The sequence below is a fragment of the Adiantum capillus-veneris genome, chromosome 15 (assembly GCF_014529385.1).
Source record: "Adiantum capillus-veneris isolate H3 chromosome 15, ASM1452938v2, whole genome shotgun sequence".
Lineage (NCBI taxonomy): Eukaryota > Viridiplantae > Streptophyta > Polypodiopsida > Polypodiales > Pteridaceae > Adiantum > Adiantum capillus-veneris.
This window is the reverse complement of record NC_140945.1, coordinates 115,312,746-115,320,105: the sequence shown is the minus strand read 5'-3', so window position 1 is coordinate 115,320,105 and position 7,360 is coordinate 115,312,746. Positions and strand designations below refer to the sequence as shown.

Here is a 7,360-nt window from a genome sequence, read left to right as displayed (position 1 = left end):
GAATCTCATCTGTAATAATTACAATGAGTCCACGTTATTAATGCAAAGAAAAATTCTCAGGCCCCATGTTTTGTTGCTTGTCAATGTTTGGGAACGCCTGCGTTGTTGATGGCGGGAGCTATGCTCACTGGCCAGTAGCCCCTGCATCATCCCGATCTGCACGTTTCTCTATGTTCCTTGTAGCTATATTAGGACCGTGTCAGGTGCTTCTACGATCTCATCCATGTGCTCACTTTCTAGATCGATTAGCTCCATTCGTGCATGTGCGTTCACCAATTTAGATCATCATCTTATGTAGCCAAAGTTGGAACCTCGTTGTTTTGCTTGGTTTTCACTTTCAACCACGCAAGCTTTTTCTTGATTCTGCAATCTGCTTTTTAATGAATGATCGCTTCTAGTGATGAAGTAGCCTGCCATGATTAGATTTTTGAATGATGATGCCATTAATCTGCAATTAAGAACAAAGAAAAATTTGTGCACGGTGGAATCTCCATCACCAATCTTGGTTTTCAAAAGTTTGCAAAAGCACCTTGCCTCTAAAAGAGTATATATAATCACCGAGTCATGTAGAAGTGGTGTCCAAAACCTGCAGATCCTCAACATTGCTGACAGAGAATTTTTCGTGAAGCTGTTGCACAAAGCCCGCATCCATGGAGGGGTCCACATTGGTAGAGGTTTTGAAGCTATAGAGGGGATGTGTCAATGCAAATGCACTGGCAGGAAGCCTCTCGATTGTGGGCGTGGCATGGAGATAAGTACTATGTTGGTGATCAATCATCGTTGTGTGAAATTAAAAGAATCCGCTCAATGAGGCTCACCAAGTAAAAACTTTCAGCAATATCTGGCGTTAATAGCACTGGTTGACTTCACCAGATCAGCGCCGAAACATTTTGGCTGGCCAAGCTCGAAATATTCCAGAGATCCTCCCGCAGCGCCTGCACCAGCTTCTCTCTCTCTCTTAAAATCTCCTTCTTCTTTACTTGTACTCTCTCCCTCTCTCTCTCTCTCACAAGTACTGTGCATGGTAGATTCATAATGCCATTTCCCTCTTGATAACAGGTCTTGAGTTCAACCCTCCTCGTGGGTTAGAATCGTTAGATCTTTTTAAGGTCTCTTGGGATAGTTTTTTAAAACTCTCTTCTTCTTATTCTCTCTCTCTCTCTCTCTCTCTCTCTCTCTCTCTCCAGCTGTGGCCGATTCAGAAGTACAGGTTCCATGGATCCAAGAGAGGTCGCTATAGCTATACTAGGACGTCATCAGACAGTGAATAATTTTGACATAGATGATATGGTGGAACGATTAATATGGAAGCCATTACCTGCAGCAGCGGCGGCGTCAATGACTGTGCTGGACTTCTTTTCCCTTCTCTCTAGTAGACGTACGAGTTCTGCTGCAAGCATTGATCGACGAGCAGAGCAACAAATATATACTGTAAGATTTAAGCTCATCATTCTTGCCTGGTTTGAGATGGGGGTGCCGTATCACTTCGATTATGATCAACGCACTACTTTCTCAGCTTTAGGTTGGAATCCTGATACTGTGGATTACATCCGGGCAAAGGGATATTCATGGGGAGCAGCTGGGCCGGGGGACGCAGTCATCCCTAACCTCATCCATGTGGTTGAGGATCCCACTCTCCAATGGGGTGTCGATGCTCTGTTTTTCTTCCTTTCCGACGATCAATATGAGCAGATCATGAACCGCCGCCTCCTTGCCACCATTCCGCCTGTTGACGCTCTCTGCATCTCCGGCACTTTCTATATTCTTCGGTACTGAAGTGCTCTAAATATAGATCTCAGCAAAGTTTTACTCTGCTCGCCCAACTTCACTCGTCTCTTTGTAGCATTAATCCCCCACCGGCTTCATTCGGGCCGTCATTTGCCATTTTATAACCTGAAGATGGATACGCAAGAGGACTTCCAAGCTCCACTCGCTCTTCATTGGGAACATGACCGATCACCCACAACGCCTAAGCTGGGACGCTCCAGCAACAGCTCTTGCATCTCACCCTTCCCTCACCTCCTTTACTCTCTTCGGACTGTCACATCGTTCGTCCTTACAAATCATCGCCAAACTTTTCTGCTCTGCTTTGATCCAGAATAATCCTCAGTTAACCTCCTTGTCTTTTATCTCCACCAAGGTTATGAATGAATTAGATGGACAGTTATATAGGGATGACCTGCACCTAATTGATGATTCCCGAAAGGCAGTGCTTGATAGCCTCAGACAACATGGCACCCTTCACCAAGTAAGCTTTGATGGCACACTGCCTCTCGACGGTGACTCTGTAATTGCTGCACAACTCAAGAAGAACGCAGAACATGCCAATCAAATCAAGTTGTTCAAGGCAGAGGGTTTCAAGCTAGTGCCCTGTTCCGCTGTTCGACTTTACATGTGTGGCCTTGCCCTCTCAGGTATTCATCATATCCAAAGTATCTACACTAAGGAACAAGTTGCTTGACATGCTTTGATTTCTTCTTAACAACCTGTTGTAGTATGTACCTCACTTTGTTTATGTGATCACCTTTTGTCATTTCACGTCTTGTGTCTTGTAGGAAAGACTTCCCTATCTCGGTCACTTTCCAATTGGAGCAAAGGCTCACTTACCATGTGGTCACGCCTCAAAAGTATCAAATTATCTGAGCGAACGCGTGGTATTGAGGTAACCATCATCGAAAGCCGGCTACATCGGCAGAGGATATCAGTGTGGGACATGGCTGGTCAGTTGGAGTATCGCTCTTTTCATGATGACCTTGCCATTCCCTCTTTGTTCTTGTTTGTCTGGAATCCCTTCGAGATGAATGACCATGGCCAACTTTTACGAGATGCACAGGGTGGTAAATTAATTATGAAGCACCGAGACAATTTTAAGGATGATTTTACCTATTGGCTTAGGTTCTTAGCTTCTAAGACCCCCAAATCCAATGTCCTCAAACCCAAGGTGGTGGTGGTGGTGACGAGGGCAGATCTTGGTCTCCCAAACATGAAATTAGAGTTACAGACTACTTTTGAGTCACTAAGAGTGGAGTTTGAAGAGTATATTCATTTGGACATGGAAGGGTTCTTTCAAGTGGATGCACTAGGTCCCAGGAAGGTCTCAAGGCTTGGATCTCATTTGTTAGAGTGCACAAAAGCTATCCTTGATGTGGCAATCAAGGATTTTAGTATTTGTGACGAGGCAAGGAACCTCTTTGCAGGTTGGACTCGAAAAGGGAAGATTCCTCCTTTGATTACCAAAGAGAGGTTCTTTTGCCTGACTCCAGAGAAGTTGGGCGTTCATGACGAGATGTGTGAGGTAGTTGCACGCTCTCTTGACAGTTCGGGGGATGTGATTTTTTTACCAACCCTTGAGCTTGTGGTCATGGATACAAAATGGTTTTGTCAAAAGATCATGGGAGACATCTTACATTTCGACGTGAAGTCTGTTCGCTCATTTACTCAACACTCTTCCAACGGCTTTTTCACGCCCCATTTCTTGGAGAGGCTTTTAGAGGACGAGTTGATCGAGTCAAGAAGAGGTAGCAAGTGTAGATTTTCAAGGACCAGGTACATGAAGTCATTTCTTAAAGTTGCCCATGTGTGTCCCCCTACATCTAGTCCATGAGGATGGTAATGCATTTTTATACCTTGACATTTTAGGGATGCACCCAACTCCGAGGAATCTAAAGAGGTTGCTGGAAGCGATCTAGTGATAATTGGTTTGCAATTGGCTTGCCCCAGAGATATTACTCAAAAAGACTCTGACATTTTCCTTCCGGCGAGTCTTTGTGGGAAGGCTAGGGAGAGCCTTTTGCCAGGCAAATATCTCGGGCTTAATGATCATACCGCATCCTATGTGGGAGGAGACTGAATGTGAGAGATTCCAAGTGTACATTGCTTACCCCAGGCATTTTTCCCCGGCTCTGGGTGCAATTCATGAGTATCTCATCTTTACGTGTGTGTGTGTGTGTGTGTGTGTGAGAGAGAGAGAGAGAGAGAGAGAGAGAGAGAGAGAGATGCTCGATTAACAAGTCTCTCTCAATAAGAATTTCAAGTTTTGCAGGTAACACTTCACAGCATTCTCACCACCCTGTATCAGAGGACTTGTGGAGGCAAGTCAAAGACAAGCCGTTCCCTTACAGGTTTTGAGAGACAATCTGAAGGAACATATACAGAAGAAAGGGGCAAAGCTTCTAGTGATGGTACTCCAAATGGAATAATCTACACTTGGTAGACCGGGCCCTTGGTAGACTATGATGTCATGAGGCTGTTGGGAGAAGCCGAAGTCGTCAACATCATTGGAGCATACATGAGTAGTTTGAAAGAAACTGCAAAAGATGTCCTGGATATATCTGTTGAAATGACAAGCAGAGAGCAAAGGAGGCCCGAGTTTGGTACCACTAAATCCCAGAAGCAGACAGAGGCCTTGTTCGACTTGTTGCAGGACACTTATGCAGTGACTTGTGAAATAAGAAAGGATGTAAAGGAGGTAAAGGCGGGCATGAAGCTCCTGTCTCAGCAAGTTGAAGAACTGCGCGGTGCTGTACTGCCAAGACTGTGTGAGCTGGTCACTTTTGCAAAGGAGGGAGAAGCAGGCAAGCTCCCAAGGATGTTTGTTTTGACAGAAGAGGTGGGGCTTGTGCGCAGAGTGGTATGCAGAATGGTTCCTGGTCTTCACAAGTTTTGTCTGGAGCTTCCGTGCGAATGCCGTACTGACCGAGCCCACTTGGTGAACGGGCAGAGCGGCCTAAGCATAACAACACTCGATGAAGGGCTTGTCAAGAGTGGTCTACCTTACATCCTTGGATTCTTAAAGGTTGCCTATGCAGCAACCAAGATTGCTGCCCATGTGGCTGTTGGTTGTAATGATCTCATTCCCGACTTCACTGAAATACTCGCCAGTATTGTAGAAGCTCCAGAATTTGGCCCTTCACAACCATTCACAGATATGGGGAGTTCTTTGTCTAGGTACTTATTTCAACCTTTTGGATTCACAGCACTGTGTTGTGAACTCATTTCAAGTGTGAAAATGTTACCGTGCTGCAGGATCGATTTAAGCAACGGCCAGCACTGGCTTTTTAAAGTCCTCTCTGCTGCGATTGCACAACGAGTAAGCAGATCTATGAACATTTCAGACTCAGTCGTATCCGATATACTGATTCAGCAGCAGTTGCATGGGTATGTGACAAGCACTGCTCAGAAGGTGAACCTTGCCCGCCATGAGACGAACTCAGATAGTGGGATTTTATGTTTGATGATGGCTGATAGACCTTTCAGTTCAGAAGAGGCACCATGGTGTATCTTAAGCTTGTGGATGTAGTATATGTAATATATCCTTTTTTCCTTGGAGATACATGAACCCAAAACCATCTGAAGGGAGGAGAGTTTAATAATAAAGACCTGAGATCTAATTCTTGTAGAAAGAGTAGTGTGTGCCTCTTATCATGGGCATTGGCTGTAAGGATAGTGTGAGTCAAAGGGACAATCATTATGCAAATGGATGTATAGGCCTTGAATATTCCCCTACCCCGGTTAGAGTTTGGCAACTTTGAGAGGAAGTGTTAGACCCAACATTCAAATTTGACTCATGGACATGCTTGGCTTGATGGAATGATTTGACCACAGTGCAAAGAACTGGACTTCATTCCATGAACTCCATGCCATAGCTTATGTAATGTTTTATTTTGAAGGGAAGAGGACCCACTTTATTCTGAAGGGAAGAGAGCATGCAACAAGCCTGCATAATGATGTCAGTTGTGATTGGCAGTGGTCATATCTTCCCTGTTTAAACCCCTGGCTAGGACAGGCCGACTTAGATTTCACGCTTGTAGTTCCCAAGGGCTTTAATATGATGTAGCACTTTGCAAGGCTCTATTGGATCTCTTTCTGTCCCTAACTCCATTGACCATCTGACAATTGCTTGGTCTCTCAAGGAAGAGCAAAGACTTGAAGCTCTTGATGTAGCACCTTGGATGAATCACCTAGTGGCTCGGCTATGGGGCTGCTTCGTTTTTCTTTTGTCCCAGTGGATAATTGGGGTTTCTCCCTTCATTTCTCCTAGTTAATTCCTGCTGTGGTGCCAAGACGCCGCATATTGGCCTTGTAGATGCTGGCGGACAGGTGCGGTCGCTAAAGCGGAAAGCAGAGGAAAAAATGAGAAGCAATGGAACTAGAGCATGGAAAAGCCGGCTACTTATGGTGACGGTTTGCAAACGACCGGCCAAGATCAGCAGTTCGCATTTTGCAGGTAAGTTGGAAAGGAGGGACTCATGGACCATATTGTATTTTTGGGACTCAAGAGAAATGTAGCTTATGCGAATGCTTGGTCGTCAAAGGAACATCAAAGGCCATTGAGACTAGAAATAGAGATATAATTGAGCCCTAAAATCACATAGAGATCCGTCCCAGGCGAAAGAGAATCCATCGGAGCTACGGTAAGGAAATGCATAATAAATGCCGTCTTTCCAACAATATAGATCGATCTCCAGTACGGAGCTCCTTGGATTGTGAGAGTGCTTTGATTCTAGACAAATAGAACTATGCAAAGTCTTTGTTAAGGGATCAAGAGAGGATCGTCATCCTCCTTCCCATTGGAAGGAATTTCACAAAGCGAGCAAGCTTTTTCGAAGCGATCTCATTTTCGAGCGAGTCCACCGGGTATTGCTATCATTCAATTCCAATTTAGCTCCTTTTCTTATACCAAGATCACTAAAAAGACAAAGATGAACTATTATCAAATCCATTCTATTGACACCAAAGAGAAGATATCAAAACTATGAATATGACACAAAATGCAAACATGAACATGCCAAATAATTGAGGACCTTCTAGCTATGAATAGGAAACAAAATGCAAACACATAAACATGTCAATAAGAGAAACAATAAAACTATATACATGTAAACATATATGATTATAAAACACTATCATGACTAATGCTTGCACCAAGGGTTGTACGAAAGCGAATGCCATACCAAAAGAAGCATGAAACTTATGGCGACTCATGTAGGTATTTTATGTATGTTCACTTTTTTTTATCTTTGCAAAACTCACAATGGTGAGTAGATTATATTGTCAAACCAAACAATTTACAAGCTTTTGCCATGATCGTAACGAGCCATGCTAGCTTCAAGGGTTCTAGTTACATCGATTGATTGGAGAGACACCCCAAGACAAGGGATGAGCCCACACCTTAACCCAAACAAGGCACCCATTGATATGGGACGAGCCCCCACCTATATACTTATAAGCCATTCAATAGGGCATCCAAGGCCTCTTTCACTAATCAGATTTATTCTGTTTTCCAATGGTGATGATTGTCCCTCGGCTTTCTTGTATTATCTCCGCGTACTTAGCAATTTCCACGGTGCCTTAAAAAATT

At 44.1% G+C, this 7,360-nt stretch overlaps 1 pseudogene across 1 annotated transcript; it reads left to right on the top strand.

The window, feature by feature from the left end:
* Positions 1-923: 923 nt before the first annotated feature.
* Positions 924-5,694, top strand: LOC147441324 (protein TORNADO 1-like; annotated as a pseudogene). Its single transcript, XR_015184346.1, has 5 exons — positions 924-2,414; positions 2,556-3,546; positions 3,640-3,957; positions 4,050-4,947; positions 5,026-5,694. The product of XR_015184346.1 is annotated as a protein TORNADO 1-like (transcript).
* The last annotated feature ends 1,666 nt before the right edge of the window (positions 5,695-7,360 follow it).